The following is a 17,790-nucleotide window of genomic DNA, read 5'->3' as shown; positions in this document are numbered from 1 at the left end:
TAGTTTTGTTCCATCATTCCTCTAGAATTAAAACTTAGTTCATAACAACTGTCACGCCCCGAAACTCGGGATTTGACACCGGCGTTGTTTAACAATCACACAATCGAAACAACAAGCCTCTTGTAGCACAGTATAAACCGAACCAGTTTATATATCATAATCTCAAATTAAATAGCCACTGTCTTTACAACTACCGAAATAAATAAGACGACAGAGTTTTAATGCGGAAACGTAAATCTAATTAATAATAACTTAAACATAATCGATTTCCTTGAGCATTCACCATCCCCAAAACTGCTCGGATTCTTCCCCCTCAATCTGTTCTTCGGACTTATCTGGGAAGGGTTGTAAGGGGTGAGTATTTGGGAATACTCAGCAAGTGGGGGAATATCGAGCACAATAAAACAACATGCATAAATTTCGAAACACATGATTGCATACATACTTCATAAACATGCATAACATTTACCAGCCACTGTGATTTATCTAACCTTCTATGGTTTACTGACGTCAGTCCCTAATTTTTACTTCTCTAAGGGGGCGAGGCCGTATAGCGGTTATATCCCCCACCGCGTAAGGGTACGTCATGGTTGGGATTCCCACCCATATATAGTCGACTCCTCACAGTGCTTAAAAACGAATGACAACAACACAAGAAGGAGTAGGAAAAAAACATGTACTCGACCGTATTTTCAAAAACACACGAAGAATGCATAATCGAAATTAATTCTTTAAAACAGCCCACTTACCGATGAATGCTAAGAAAAAACGTGGTGGCTCGGCTTCGAGAATGGATCGCTTCTCGCTCCTTCTTCGGACAGAACTTCGGCTTGATTATAGCCTAGCTTCGGGACGATATTTGGGCAGAATTTTTTGCTTAGGGGAGCTGCTGAAATTTCGAAGTCTGCAGCTAGGGGATTTCGAATTTATGGTGTAGAAGGGCTAGGTATGGTGGACTATTTATAGGGGAGGGGAGTGGAGCTAAAATTGGTACCCAAATCATACCAAAACTCATTCCAAATCTTATCATTTTGACTACAAAAACTCTTTCCATGGCTGTTGATTCTCTACCAAATGGTGCTCCCCTAATTTCTAATCCAATGGTTCGAAAATGAGGTGCAAAGGAGGTGGGAGATTTGCTCCCATTCAATCAGCTCAAGTCCAAGATTCAAGCAATCTCATACTTAGGCACATTATGCTAATTTTCGATTTTTATATTATATTTGCACAATCATTCCTTAATTCCTTGTAGGTTATATCTTAATCTTGCAAAAAAAAATATCCCCTTCCAAATTTCGAAGTTGGAATGCAATGTGTAGATATTGTTGACTTGGCCATAAGGATTTCCCAACCATTAATTTCCAATATGCACATCTTATAAAATCTTATGATAAAATTTCCTTACAATTTATTAATTACATGGAAAAAATTTCGGATCTTACATCCCTCCCTCCTTAAGAGAAGTTTCGTCCTCGGAACTGGAGTTGGCTTGGTCTCCAAATAGGTAGGGATAATCCTTTCGCATCTTTTCTTCAACTTCCCAAGTTGCTTCTCGCTCCGTGTGGTTGGACCATTGTACCTTGACGTAGGGAATAATACGTCGTCTAAGAACCTGTTCTTTGGTGTCCAAAATTCTGATGGGGACTTCTTCGTATTTCAGTTCTTCTCCCAAGTTTCCTTCGGTCATGAGTGGTTCCACTTCCAACACGTGACTTGGGTCTGGGATGTGCCTCCTGAGTTGAGAAACATGGAACACGTTGTGGATCCTTGACATGCTTGGTGGCAACGCCAGTCTGCATGCTAGCGTGCCCACTTTTTCCAAGATTTCAAAGGGTCCAACATATTGAGGGTTCAGTTTCCCGGCCTTACTGAATCGGACGACTCCCCTCATAGGCGAGACTTTCACACAAGCCTTCTCGCCCACGTTAAACTCTACAGGCCTTCTCTTAAGATTTGCCCAGCTCTTCTGTCGGTCTTGAGCTGCCTTGAGCTTTTCCCACCTACGGCTTTCTCTCACACTTCATCCCAGTAAAGTTGCGACCGACATTTCCTTCCATAAAGGGCTTTGTACGGAGCCATTCCGATGCTGCTGTGATAGCTGTTGTTATAAGCAAACTCAATTAAGTGTAGATGAGTGCTCCAGTTGCTACTGAATTCAAGGGCGCACGCTCGCAGCATATCTTCTAAGGTCTGTATGGTTTTCTCCGTTTGTCCATCGGTTTGAGGATAATAGGCAGTACTGAGGGTCACTTTCGTTCCCATGGCCTCTTGAAAGCTCTTCCAAAATCGCGAGACGAACCTCGGGTCTCTATCAGATCGGATGCTCACTGGCACTCCATGCAGTCTCACAATGTTGTCCATGTATAATGAAGCCAATTTGTCGAGATTGTAATTCATGCGGACGGGTAGGAAGTGTGCAGTCTTTGTGAGTCTGTCCACGATCACCCATATACCGTCGTGGCTTTGCCTAGACTTTGGCAATCCTACCACAAAATCCATGGAAATATGCTCCCACTTCCATTCGGGAATTTCCAAAGGTTGCAGTAATCCTCCAGGTCGCTGGTGTTCTGCCTTGACCTGCTGACATACCTGGCATCTGGAGACGAATTCAGCTACATCTCTTTTCATGCCATTCCACCAAAAACTATTCTTGAGGTCCCTGTACACTTTTCGTACTGCCTGGGTGGACTGAGAATTTTGACTTGTGCGCCTCTGCCATTATTTCTTGGCGAAGGTTATCACTGTCGGGCACACACAGTCTTCCTTTCATCAACAAGATTCCCTTGTCATCAATCTGATAATCCTGAGTCTTCCCTTCTCTGACATGCACCTTAAGTTTAGTCAGTACCTGGGTCTCGATCCTAGTTTAACTTGATGGTCTCCTGCAGACATGGCTGGGCCGAGAGCGACGCTAGAGTTACCTTGCCAGGGCCCTTCCGACTTAGCGCATCAGCCACCTTGTTTGCTTTACCCGGATGGTAATTTATGGTCAAGTCGTAGTCCTTCAGAAGTTCGATCCATCGCCTTTGCCTCATATTAAGTTCCTTTTGGGTGAACAAGTACTTGAGGCTCTGATGGTCTGTGAAGATTTCACATTTAGCACCATAGAGGTAGTGCCTCCAAATCTTTAAGGCGAAGACAACCGCTGCTAGTTCCAGATCATGAGTAGGGTAGTTCTGCTTGTGCGGTTTCAACTGCCTTGATGCGTAGGCGATCACTCTTCCCTCTTGCATCAGTACGCATCCTAGACCGTCCTTAGAGGCGTCACTGTAAATAGTGAAATCTTTATTTTCTGCGGGCAGGATCAATACTGGCGTGGATGTGAGTTTCCCTTTCAGTGTCTGGAAACTCTTCTCACAACCGTCATCCCAGATGAATTTAGAATTCTTCTGTGTGAGCTTCGTCAGTGGCACGGAAATCGAGAAGAACCCTTCGACAAACTTCCTGGTAGTAACCCGCCAATCCAAGAAAGCTTCTGATATCGGTGGCGTTCTTTGGTCTCGGCCACTCAGTAATCGCCTCTACCTTCCTTGGGTCCACTGACACTTCTTCTCTCGAGATCACATGTCCCAGAAATGACACACTCCTTAGCCAGAATTCACACTTGCTGAACTTAGCATATAGCTTATTCTCTCTTAAGGTCTGCAGAGCAAGGTGAAGGTGTTCTTTATGGCTCGTCTCGTCAGGAGAATAGACGAGGATATCGTCGATGAATACCACTATGAGCTGATCCAGGAATGGCTTGAATACTCTGTTCATCATATCCATGAATGCTGCCGGTGCGTTGGTAAGACCAAAAGGGATCACGGTGAATTCATAATGTCCATATCTCGTACGAAAGGCTGTCTTGGGGATATCTTCAGCCCTGACCTTCAACTGGTGATAACCTGTCCTCAGATCCAGTTTAGAAAAGATGGCGGCTCCTTTAAGCTGATCGAACAGATCGTCTATCCGAGGTAGAGGGTACCTGTTCTTGATTGTGATCTTGTTCAATTCTCTGTAGTCGATGCATAATCTCATACTACAGTCTTTCTTCTTTACGAAGAGTACTGGAGCTCCCCACGGGGACACACTCGGTCGAATCTGCCTTTTATCTAGCAATTCTTGGAGTTATTCTTTTAATTCCTTGAGTTCGGCTGGTGCCATTCTGTAAGGTGCTTTAGAGATTGGGGTCGCACCGGGAACCAGATTAATCTCGAACTGCACTTCGCGGTCCGGGACCGTTCCCGAGAGTTCTTCTGGAAAAACAGCTGGGAACTCTCTTACTATAGGGATGTCCTCCAGTTTCAGCTCGGATTTCTCGTTTATTTCACTGACCATTGCTAGGTAGATGTCTTCTCCTGGATTTCATGGCCTTCCAAGCTTGAGACGCGGAGAGCAGCAACTTCCGGTCCTTGGATTTGCCGTGGAACACGACTTCTCCCCGATCTGGGGTTCGGAGTTTGACTCTCTTCCCCTTACAATCTACTATTGCACTGTTTCTTGCTAACCAATCCATTCCTAAGATTTCGTCGAAATCGACCATGATCAACTGTATCAAATCGGCGCTAAAAGTCTGATCACTAATACTGATTTTACAATCTCTGTAAATCTCGTCCATTTCAATGGCTCTATTAGTAGGTGTGGCTATTCGGAGATGTTCAGTTAGCTTATCAGGCTTACGTCCTAGCTTCTTAGCAAATCTCTTAGACATAAAGGAATGTGTGGCACCACAGTCAAATAACACATAAGCAGGCACTTGCTGAATAAATATGATACCTGACACGACTTCATTGGCGTCGTCTGCCTCCTCCTAAGTCATGGCAAAGACTCTGGCATTAGGTTTGTCCTCCCTTGGTTTACTAGGGCATGTTCCTGTTTTTGGCCTAGTTCCTCTGTTTGGCCCTGCTGGTCGGTTGGCGGCGGTAGGACATTCTGCAATTCTGTGCCCCACTTTCCGACATCCAAAGCATACACCGCTGGCCCTTCGGCATTCCCCAGTGTGTCTGAAGCCACATGTTGGGCATGGCTTGAGTCCTTGATGGTTACTGGCGGAGGGTTGCCCTGAGGGAGGTCCACCCGACTGATTGGGCCTCTTGAACATTGGTTTCCCTTGAGAGGGCTTACTGTTAAGGGGTCGCTTGTTCTTGTTTTCCCCTTCCCTTCGACGAATGTCAGCTTCTGGTCGGATAGCCGCACCCATCAGGTCTGAAAAATTTGCAGGTTGGTAGACTGCTAGAGCTGACTGAATCCTGCTGTTCAACCCCTTCTTAAAACGGTGCAATTTCAGAACTTCGTCCCCCATGATTGCCGGAGCATAGGATCCAAGGGCATTGAACTGAGAGGTGTACTCCACCACTGACATGTCTGGAGCCTGACTGAAATTTTCAAACTCACTTATTTTCTGCAGTCTAACTTCTACCGGGTAGTACTGTTTCAGAAATGTTTCTCGGAAGATTCGCCATGTGATTGGTCCAGCAGCGGTCATGGCTGGCGAGACTGCTTCCCACCATTTAGCTGCCTTGTCTTCCAGGAAGGACACTATCACGTCCACTTTTAGTGCATCTGGGACTTCCAACAGTCTCAACTGAGTTTCCACGCTTTTTAGCCAACTCTGGCTAACTTCAGGGTCAGCAGCTCCACTGAAGGTTGGACACCTGTTCTTGCGGAGGGATTCATAATGGAACTTGACTCCATGCTGTGGTGGAGGTGGTGGTGGTTGATTGGCATTCGGGTTCACTAACCCTTGCAGTGTTGTTGCCACGATTGTGGCTATAGCCATCAAGTCTGCTTGATTAAGACTGAACTGAGGTGGAGGTACGTTGCCTTCTTCTTTGGCATTGTTGTTGTTGTTAGCATAACGGGGGTTGCGATTTTGTCTTGGTGGTCTACCGGCCATTTCCTACAAGTTAAACGCTTCTAAGAATTGATGTGTATAATGACATGATTGAATAAATAAGTTATGCTGGAACAACTGAAGTTAATAAGTAAACATAACTTGAATATAGATGAACGACTGAGGTAAATAAATAATCATACTTTTATTAATTTTCGAATGTAAAGAAACAACTGAATGAACAAAGCGTACTGAATGGAAATAAATCATACTGACTGAAATAAAATAGCAACAATGGAAGGATAAACTCCTAGTAATAAGAAAAGGTAACTAAGGAACTCTAATCATCTATCTCTCCATCTCCTATGGCAGCTATAGGCTCGTCGATCTCTATCGGCTCCTCTTCTTCCGGTTCCTCCTCGAGCTCTTCCTCTTGCAGTAGCTCCACCATGTGGGTGAGCTGTGCATTCTCTGCATTGAGCTGCGCATTTTCTGCATTAAGCTGGGCATTCTCTACATTAAGCTGGGCCACCTACGTCTTCCACCCCTGAACATCTGCCTCTGCCTCGTCCAACAGATCTATGGTACTCTGGTGGCGTAGTTCGTACCCCTTCTTATTCTCCTTGATCTTGTTCTTCAGCGCTTCACCCTATGAGTCAGCTAATGGTTCGCCTTGGCAATGCAGCTTATAGCCTCACTCAAATTTTCCAGTCTCTTTTTGCTCCTGTTATTCAGCTGTTTTTCTTCCTCCAATTCTTTGCGATAGCGCTCCACATCCTCTCGCAACTTTTCATTTTGATATTTGCACTGTTCTATGACATCTCTGAGGTCCATGTTATCACTCCTAACTAGTTCACCTTGATAGATCGACTGGTTAAGGCGGACTTGAATCTCTTCTTTCTCAGCGGTTAAGGTTTCGACCTCACTCCTCCTCTCACTCAATCGGGCTCTAAGTCCCCGAATCTGACGGGACTGATAGTGAAGGGCAAGCTCCTTCAGACGAATGGCAGCTTGGGCACGGGTGTGGGGTCGCATAGGGGTAGATGGAGCCATTTCCTGAAATCAATCAAAAAAATGGAAATGCTCAGAATCCAAAATAGACAGTATATAACAAGTGAGAATATGCAATATATATGAAATTTTCGAAATTTAAATAAATATATTTTTTTTTTCCCAAAAATGGAAAGTTTGGAATTGGACATATGCGTTCGAAGAATATGTCGAGAGGATTCCAGAACAATTGACGGAATCGAATTCGTAATTTCCTACGAGGAGTTATAGGGTCTACGAATATTTCCTAAAACGGCAAAAACGACGTTTCGGAGGCCTAAACGGAGGAATTTCGCGATTTCAGCCTGGTGCTCACGACTTCAAGGGTCGTGAGTCTCGATCGTTGGGCCGTTTCGGAGGGGGTAGCATCGGCCTCGAGTCAAAATTCGTCCGAAAATTTTTCGGTTTTTTTTTTTTTTAAATCGATTTTTTTTTCCACTCGGATTATGAACCTGGCGGCTCTGATACCACTTAAATGTCACGCCCCGAAACTCGGGATTTGACACCGACGTCGTTTAACAATCACACAATCGAAACAACAAGCTTCTTGTAGCACAGTATAAACCGAACCAGTTTATATATCATAATCTCAAATTAAATAGCCATTATCTTTACAATTACCGAAATAAATAAGACGACAGAGTTTTAATGCGGAAACGTAAATCTAATTAATAATAACTTAAACATAATCGATTTCCTTGAGCATTCACCATCCCCAAAACTGCTCGGATTCTTCCCCCTCAATCTGTTCTTCGTACTTATCTGGGAAGGGTTGTAAGGGGTGAGTATTTGGGAATACTCAGCAAGTGGGGGAATATCGAGCACAATAAAACAACATGCATAAATTTCGAAACACATGATTGCATACATACTTCATAAACATGCATAACATTTACCAGCCACTGTGATTTATCTAACCTTCTATGGTTTACTGACGTCAGTCCCTAATTTTTACTTCTCTAAGGGGGCGAGGCCGTATAGCGGTTATATCCCCCACCGCGTAAGGGTACGTCATGGTTGGGATTCCCACCCATATACAGTCGACTCCTCACAGTGCTTAAAAACGAATGACAACAACACAAGAAGGAGTAGGAAAAGAACATGTACTCAACCAGTATTTTAAAAAAACACACGAAGAATGCATAATCGAAATTAATTCTTTAAAACAGCCCATTTACCGATGAATGCTAAGAAAAAACGTGGTGGCTCGGCTTCGGGAATGGATCGCTTCTCGCTCCTTCTTCGGACAGAACTTCGGCTTGATTATAACCTAGCTTCGGGACGATATTTGGGCAGAATTTTTTTTGCTTAGGGGAGCTGCTGAAATTTCGAAGTCTGCAGCTAGGGGATTTCGAATTTATGGTGTAGAAGGGCTAGGTATGGTGGACTATTTATAGGGGAGGGGAGTGGAGCTAAAATTGGTACCCAAATCATACCAAAACTCATTCCAAATCTTATAATTTTGACTACAAAAACTCTTTCAATGGCTGTTGATTCTCTACCAAATGGTGCTCCCCTAATTTCTAATCCAATGATTCGAAAATGAGGTGCAAAGGAGGTGGGAGATTTGCTCCCATTCAATCAGCTCAAGTCCAAGATTCAAGCAATCTCATACTTAGGCATATAATTATGCTAATTTTCGATTTTTATATTATATTTGCACAATCATTCCTTAATTCCTTGTAGGTTATATCTTAATCTTGCAAAAAAAAAAATATTCCCCTTCCAAATTTCGAAGTTGGAATGCAATGTGTAGATATTGTTGACTTGGCCATAAGGATTTCCCAACCATTAATTTCCAATATGCACATCTTATAAAATCTTATGATAAAATTTCCTTACAATTTATTAATTACATGGAAAAAATTTCGGATCTTACAATAACACAATCTAAACAACAAAACATGGTTTTAAAATAAGACATAAAAAATGAAAAAAAACAAAGGAAAGAAGAACTTAGAACAAGAGTTGGAAGAGCTGATTCCGTTCCCGGAGTTGTACAAAAGATTTCTTCCAAACTTGATGAATTTGATCTTCAATCTAGTAGTAGCCTCCTTTACTCTTTCTTTGGCTCCCCAATACCCTAGATAGTAGCAAAATGATGTCTTCTTATAGTCCAGACAAGATAGAAGTCGTAGCACACAAAAGTCTCAAACTTCCACACGCAGCACACAAAGTTATAGAATTTCCGGATTCTGCTTTTCGAAGACCGCGGGTGCGGTCCTCTTTCTGGTGTATGAGCGCAGGTGCGCTGCCTATTTCAGTGCGGGTGCACTAGCTCACCGCGGGTGCGGTACATGAGTAAGCGCGGGTGCGCTACAGCTACTGTATTTTTTTTATCTTTTTGCACTTTTCAATTCAACACTTTTAATACTTCACACTCTTATTCTATACTTCCAAACTATAACAACAAAAACAACAACAAATCAAATAAACTGCTCAAGAATCACATAATTCTAAGTTAAAAACAAGTAATAAAAGTGAAATAATTACACTTATCAAATTCCCCCAAACTTAGGATTTTGCTAGTCCCGAGCAAAATAAACACACAAACAAACAAGTCATGAAATTTATTTTAAAAAAAAGAACATGGCCTCAAGATAATTTAACTATATCTTCATGCAATCACAAGTTAAATCAATCCAACCAATTTTTCATCCGGATATAATCATGAAATCGGTTAATTTTCTTAACTTCTAATATCTTCAACTCATGTTTCAAAACATTCTCAATTGATTTAAATTTTTACAAACACAAATCAAGAGGTCTTTTCCGGTAAATATTGGGTTCAAAGCAATATTCATTCAAGAAAGAAATACCCAATAAATATTTGATGCATTGAGGTGTGTGTAAAATTGATCAAGATTCAGTACTCAATGGAAGTGTTTATCGATTGTCCATAGGCTTGATCCTCCCAATCCCTCTCCACTAGTATATTGGACAACTATGACTAGGTTAATAGGATTTTCAATGGTTGTAATGTTAGGCCTTGGTTTGTAGCTACAAATGAAGATTAAGAATTCAAATAAGGGAGTAAATTGAATTTTTATCTCTTTTGCATATTTCACTTTTTCTTTTATCTCCATTTTTTATTCATTTCATCTCTTTTTCTCCCTTTTTTCTCCAACTTCTTCAATCAAACATCATTCATCATTTTTCATTTCTTTTCTTTTGTAGGAGAATATCACTTTCTTTAATCTTTTGAATTCTTACTCCCTTGAGAAGGTAGGAAATAAATGTTTTAAGATATTCAACGGGTTGGTAAATGTGGGCTACTTGAAAGGATATCGAATGGGGGTCTTTTACACATATTAACGTGTGCCATTCGAATTCATATTAGCTACAAAGAGGTGACAAAAGATAAATTATTTTTATTTAGTGGTTTGAAAGGCTCAATCGATAAAAAAAAATCACCTAAATCATTCGTAAATCATAGTTTGTCTGTATTTCGCCTCGAGTGTTGTTTGGATAGTTCTAGACAAAATTATCAATTCACCAACACAAAGTAGAATCTAATCATCGTGAAAAACTTGTGTCTCAATGCATCAACCAAATACATATATATTCAAAAGAAAAGTGATTGGCTTCCAAGAAATTTAAAGAACACAATTCTTTTCTCATATAGGCTCAAGAGGGCTTCAAATGGATATTTATGAACAATATAAATAGGCCCAAATAAAATCAAAGATTGCCTCACTCATATATATGTTTACAAAAATTTATTTCAATGTCAAATGAAAATCACAAAGTTGTATAGAAATTATAAGTTTCAAATTTACCAAATCTCATGATTGTTCTCTAAATTTTTCCAATTGATTGATGATCATGAATGAAATACATGACATTTCTTCCAATACACAAATTTTTTTCATCATTGGCTATTTCAAATAAAAAATTTCATGACTAAGACACTACAAAAACACAAGCAAACTCAAAAGTAAATAAAAATACTCAAATAAAACTAACACTACAAAACACACAAAATATATCTAACATCTCCCCCAAACTTAAATATGTGCATCGTCCTCGATGTATATGATCGTGAAAGTTAGGGAATACACATACCTCAGGCAATGACCGTCAGTGGTCATCGCCATCCTCATCGTCTGCTCCTTCTTGTGGTTGGTGATACTAAGGCGGATCATATGCGGGTGGCCATTGCGGAGGTTGTGGAAATGGATTACCAGATGTGGAAGCAGATGGAAATTGTTGAGCAAAGACAGATGTGAAATCCATCATATAATCCATGAATGTATCGGTCCTAAACCGAAACGCGTCCATGTCCTGGCGTTGTTGGCGGATCTCCTCTTCCAAATAAGTTAATCTATCCCGCACATTTCTTCGTTGCGGTTGTGTTCGTTGTTGTTGGGCCTGAGCATGGGCACGTCTTTCAGCAGCTCTTCGGTTGAATTCTCTCTGAGCTTCATGTGTATCTTGTTGATCAGATGTCAGTGACCTATGTGGTTGAATTACCACAATGGCATTTTTTGGTTTCAACAATTCTTCGTTTGCTGCCCAAGTTACTCCCGTATAATGGCATAAGTCTGTGATAAGAGAAGGGTAGAGGAGTCCACTAGGAGAGTTACCTTTTGCATAATCTAGCATTGAGTTCTGAAGCAATTGACCTAAATCAATTGTCTTTCCCGTTAAGATGCAAAAAATCAGGATTGCCCTCTCCTTGATGACGGTGGTAGTATGTTCAGTGGGCTTAATCCTAGACGAAATAAAGGAATACCAATCTTTGGCAACATTTTTCAAATCAGATTTGTCCAGGCTTAAATTAACATCTTCTCTCATTCGCCACTCTGCTCCCTCGATGCAAATAGTCTGAAGAATATCATTATAATCAACTTCCTCGTTCCGGTATTGTTCATATTCATCATGCATCATTGGAGGGATACCATACATTGTGTTGATGGTATGCGCATCAAAAGCTACCATCTTGCCTCGCACCAAAACCTTCAAGTGATCATGCTTAACCTTAAGGTTAGCATAAAATTCTCTTACCAAGGAAATGACCGCATCCGGTGGTGGCTTGCCAAACTCCTCCCAATGCCTAGCAGTAAGCATGAATCCAATTTCAGTTCGTGGGAAGCTCAAGTCAAAGCCCCTCTCTTTCACAATGCTCTTGTTTAGAATTTTGCCATAGTTTTCCTCCGCTATCTCGTCCCAAAACTTGTTTACATCATAATTTGCAGATGATGATGCACCCTTTGATTGTTTCTTTCTTGGAGGCATTTTATCAAATACCTTCAAATCACCAACTTTCCCTTCAATCTAATTCACAAAACTAGTTGATTCTTTCACACCCCCAAACTTGTTAACCACAATAACTACACCTCAACAATATACACACCAATTCAATCAACAATATCAAGATTGTACTCCACTAAAATTCAATTTTCTTCCATAGCCAATGACACCCATAATTTCGAATTTGAAAGCAAATGTACTATGGAATGGCTCACCTTGAGTGTTGAATTGTTTCTTGTACGAACAAAATCAAAGCTCCTTTCAATCCTTGGGTGAAATTTTCGAGCCTCCTTTCAAACCCTAGGTTTGATGTTGATTGTGTGGAATGAAGATGGAGATTGAGTGGAATGAGTGATGTTATGTAGGTGTGAGTGGTAAATTTGTTCTTGGAGAAACAAAATTTGAGTGTGGAGTGTGTTTTCAGAGGATGTATTTCGAAGTGGAGGAGAAAATTTTCTTTCAAGAAGGGTTCTTTGGTTATGCCAATGTTTGCCCGTTTCTGTTTTTAAAAACTTCGACCGCGGGTGCGGTGATAAACATATCGCGGGTGCGGTCCGCTTTCTGGAAATTTTTAAGTTTTCGATCTTCAGCGACCGCGGGTGCGCTGCTTTTTGTACCGCGGGTGCGGTATTGACTATGAATTTTTTTTCCCAACCCTCTGATACTGCGGGTGCGTCAAATAACTTACCGCGGCTGCGGTGTGGGTTCTGGAATTTTAGCGCAGGTGCACTAACAAAATGACCGCGAGTGCGATTGGCCTACTGGAAATTTTCAATATTTTGAATCCACAACAACCGCGGGTGCGGTGTAAATTTTACCGCGGGTGCGGTAAGCTCTAGGCCAATCCAATGCTGGTGCGCTCCTGAAAATACCGCAGGTGCGATCTGGCTACTGGAATTTTTCAATTTTAGATTCAATAGCTACTACGGGTGCGACACATTTCCAGTGCAGGTGCACTCTTTGAAGTTGTTTTCTCCTCCAATTTTTAGTCCTGAAAAACAACTGAAATTCATAAGATTTGGGAAGATACAAGAACACATTATACCAAAAATACACAACCTAAAATAATAATACAAGAGTAAAAGCAAAATCAAAAACGAAATGTAATAAAGAAACAAAAAAAATTTGGGTTGCCTCCCAAAAAGCGCTTGGTTTAACGTCGTCAGCCCGACTATACCAATTTTGTTCATGGTGGTTCGCTCAACCCAATGATGTCGATATTCCTTACTTCAGTCCAATAATAAGGCTTAATCCGCTGACCATTCACCTTGAAAGTTCTTCCATCGTTGCATTTTAACTCGATAGCCCCATGAGGGTATACTGTTTCTACAACAAATGGCCCTGACCAACGCGACTTCAACTTACCAGGAAACAACTTCAGACGATAATTGAATAGTAATACTTGTTGCCCCGATTTGAGTTCCCTTCGAACAATGATTTTGTCATGCCACTTCTTAGTTTTCTCTTTATATATCTTGGATTTCTCATATGCGTCATTTCGGAATTCTTCCATTTCATTTAGTTGTAATTTTCTGACATCGGCAGATGCTTTCAAGTTAAAGTTCAACTTCTTGATTGCCCAGAATGCTCGGTGCTCCAATTCAACTGGCAAGTGACATGCTTTTCCAAATACGATCTTATAGGGAGACATCCCAATAGGTGTTTTGAATGCAGTTCGGTATGCCCATAGTGCATCATCCAACTTGAGTGCCCAATCCTCCCGGTTAATGTTGACTGTCTTCTCCAATATTTGTTTAATTTCCCGGTTGGATATTTCAGCTTGTCCATTCGATTGGGGATGATAAGCCAGTGCCACTTTATGCTTCACATTGTATTTAGCCAAGAGTGATTTGAAAATGTTATTGCAAAAATGTGTACCTTCGTCACTTATAATGGCTCTCGGTGTTCCGAACCTTGTGAAGATGTTCCTATGCACAAATTTAGCTACAACACGAGCATCATTAGTATTGGTGGCGATTGCTTCCACCCATTTTGAAACATAATCCACAGCTAATAAAATATAAGAATTACCAAAAGAAGGGGGAAAAGGTCCCATGAAATCAATGCCACAAACGTCAAAAAGTTCTACTTCTAAAATATTCGTAAGTGGTAGTTCGTGACATCAAGAAATGTTTCCTAACCTTTGGCATCTATCACACGATTTTACTAAGGTATAACTATCTTTAAACAAACTAAGCCAATAGAAACCAGATTGCAATACCTTAGCTGCTGTTCGTGTTGCTCCAAATGTCCACCATAAGGTGACGAATGACATTGTTCCAGAATTTTGTTTGCATCGTCCCCATCCACGCATCTCCTTATAACTTGGTCAGCACATCTCTTGAATACGTATGGATCATCCCATAGGTAAAACTTTGCATCGTGAATGAATTTCTTCTTTTGGTGATAACTCAAATCTAGAGGAAGAGTACCACAAGACAAGAAGTTAGCTATATCAGCAAACCATGGGAGTTTAGAATTTACCTCAAAAAGTTGTTCGTCTTGAAATGCTTCTTTTATGATTCCTTCATCTTTTTTATCTTCAAGTTCGAGTCGTGACAAGTGGTCAGCCACTTGATTTTCACACCCCTTCCTATCTTTCACTTCAAAATCAAATTCTTGGAGCAATAAAATCCACCTTATCAAGCGTGGTTTTGCATCCTTCTTGGCAAAAAAGTATCGAATAGCTGCATGGTCAGTGAAAACAATTACCTTTGTGCCGACCAAATAAGGTCTAAACTTCTCAAATGAAAACACTACTGCAAGCATCTCCTTTTCAGTAGTTGTGTAATTTTGCTGTGCAGCATCCATGGTTCGACTTGCATAGTAGATTGATCTAAAAAATTTATCACGCCTTTGGCCCAACACCACACCTACTGCATAATCACTAGCATCGCACATCAATTCGAAGGGCTCCTTCCAATCTGGTACTATCATGATTGGTGCTGTCACCAATGCCTTCTTGATCTTCTCAAATGCCTGCAGACAATCATCATCAAAAATAAAAGTTGATTCTTTTTCAAGCAAATTACACAAAGGTTTAGAAATCTTAGAAAAATCTTTGATAAATCTACGATAAAACCCAACGTGTCCTAAGAAACTCCTTATCTCTTTAATGTTCTTCGGTGGTGGAAGCTTTTCAATTGCAACCACTTTGGCTCTGTCAACCTCTAATCCCTTAAAAGACACTTTATGTCCAAGAACAATACCCTCTTGGACCATAAAATGACATTTTTCCCAATTAAGAACTAAGTTCTTTTCTTGACATCTCTGCAAAACAAGGGAAAGGTTATGTAAACAGTGATCAAATGAAGAGACAAATACCGAGAAATCATCCATGAAAACTTCCATGATGTCTTCCACCATGTCTGCAAATATGGCCATCATACACCTCTGAAAAGTAGCAGGTGCATTACATAGTCCAAAAGGCATCCTCCTAAAAGCAAACGTGCCATAGGGGCACGTGAAAGTTGTCTTCTCTTGATCCTCCGGTGCTATAACAATCTGGTTATAACCTTAATAACCATCTAAAAAAACAGTAGTGACAATAATCAGCAAGTCTATCAAGCATTTGATCAATAAAAGGTAATGGAAAATGATCTTTCCGTGTGGCGTTGTTCAACTTCCTATAATCAATACATACTCGTCATCCAGTTACAGTATGAGTAGATATTAGTTCATCATTTTCATTCTTTACCACAGTCATTCCACCCTTTTTAGGCACTACTTGCACAGGAGACACCCAACTGCTGTCAGAAATAGCATATATAACTCCAGCATTTAACAATTTCAACACTTCATTTTTCACTACCTCCTTCATGGTTGGATTTAACCTTCTCTGATGATCCACATAAGGAGCGTATGACTCCTCCATTAAAATCCTATGCATGCATATGGTGGGACTAATCCCCTTGATATCAGAAATCGACCACCCAAATGCAGTTTTAAATTTCCTCAACACTCTCAACAATTTCTCTTTTTCATCTAAAGTAAGAAAGAAAGAGATAATTATCGGATATGTCGACTTCTCACCCAAGAAAGCATAGTAAAGATGACTTGGCAATTCCTTCAAAACAAGGGATGAATGTATAATCTCTGAACACTTTTCTTCATCCAACTTCTCCTTTGCGGCTTCCTTCACCTTTGGCAACTCCTCAAGAGCCAAAAGTTGCTCTCTCAATTCCCAATCATCATCATCAACTCTACCAACAGTAGTAGAAAGGCATCTTTCTAATGGATCTTCTACTGTATGACTTATACCAATCTCAGCAACACAAGAGTCAATTATATCAATGCTTTTACAAGTACTCACCTCGTCGTTACCTTTAATAGCCTTATAGATGTTTAATATCACAGCTTCCCCACCAACTCTCAAGGTGAGTTCTCCTTTGTGTACATCTATCAATGCTTTTCCAGTGGCTATGAAAGGTCGCCCAAAAATCAATGGAGAATCTTGATCTTCCTCCATATCAAGTATTACAAAATCAGCGGGGAAGATAAACTTGTCAACTTTTACCAAAACACTTCAACAATTCCACGAGGATAGGTGAGTGACCTATCTGCAAGTTGCAAAGTTATAGTGGTTGGTTTTACCTCCCCAAGCTTCAAGTCCCTGTAAATATAAAATGGCATAAGATTAATACTTACTCCAAGATCACATAAAGCTTTATTAACATGATTACCACCAATAATGCAAGGAATAGTAAAACTCCCTGGATCTTTTAGTTTTTGTGGTAACTTCTTTTGGAGAATGGCGCTACACTCTTCGGTCAACTTTACTGTCTCGAACTCTTGCAGATTCCTCTTCTTTGACATCACATCTTTTATGAACTTTGCATAGTTTGGCATTTGCTCTAAAGCATCAGCAAATGGAATGTGTATGTGAATCTTCTTGAAAATTTCCCAAAATTTTGCAAATTGATCATCAATAATCTTCTTCCTAAATCTCTGTGGGTATGGAAGAGTCGGCTTAAATACTGGAGGTTGTTCAACTTCAACTTCAGCTTTGGATCCCTCGGTTTCAACTTCTTCAACTGTCTTCTCGCTTTTCTCATTCTCTTTGGATTTTTTAACCTCAAGTTCTCTTCCACTTCTCAAAGTTACAGCTTTGCATTGCTCCTTTGGATTCACTTCAGTATTACTTGGAAATTGACCTCTATTTTGATCTCTCAATGCATTAGCCAACTGTCCAATCTGTGTCTCCAATGATTTCATTGTGGCACCCATATTTCCCATGTGAGTTTCCATGCCATCAAGACGAGATTCAGTCCTAGCCATCCTTTTACTAGATTCAGCAACAAATGTCCCAACTAGATCCTCAAGTGAAGGTTTTCCTTCCCCCTTTGATGTATTGAACCCCGGTGAAGGATTCAACACATTCTTATTATTAGCATATGAAAAATTCTCATGATTTCTCAAACCAGGATGATAAGTGTTAGGGGGAGGGTTACCTCGATATCCTCCGTAGCTACCAAAATTCCTATTGTTGATATAATGAGCCTCATCAGGAATATAAGGTTCTTCAGTAACAACCGATGCATTTTCAACCTCTGTTGTACTAGCTTTATTCATAGCTGCATTTGAGTCGTTAAAGATGAAACTTGTGCAGTCAGTGATGTAATAGGATCTATGGCATAAATCCCAGCTGGCTTCTTTACTCCTGACCTCTCAGA

This window comes from Primulina tabacum, chromosome 13 (genome assembly GCF_025594145.1).
Source record: "Primulina tabacum isolate GXHZ01 chromosome 13, ASM2559414v2, whole genome shotgun sequence".
In the NCBI taxonomy this organism is placed as follows: Eukaryota; Viridiplantae; Streptophyta; class Magnoliopsida; order Lamiales; family Gesneriaceae; genus Primulina; species Primulina tabacum.
The sequence above is the reverse complement of the archived record's forward strand: the minus strand, read 5'-3'. Positions refer to the sequence as shown.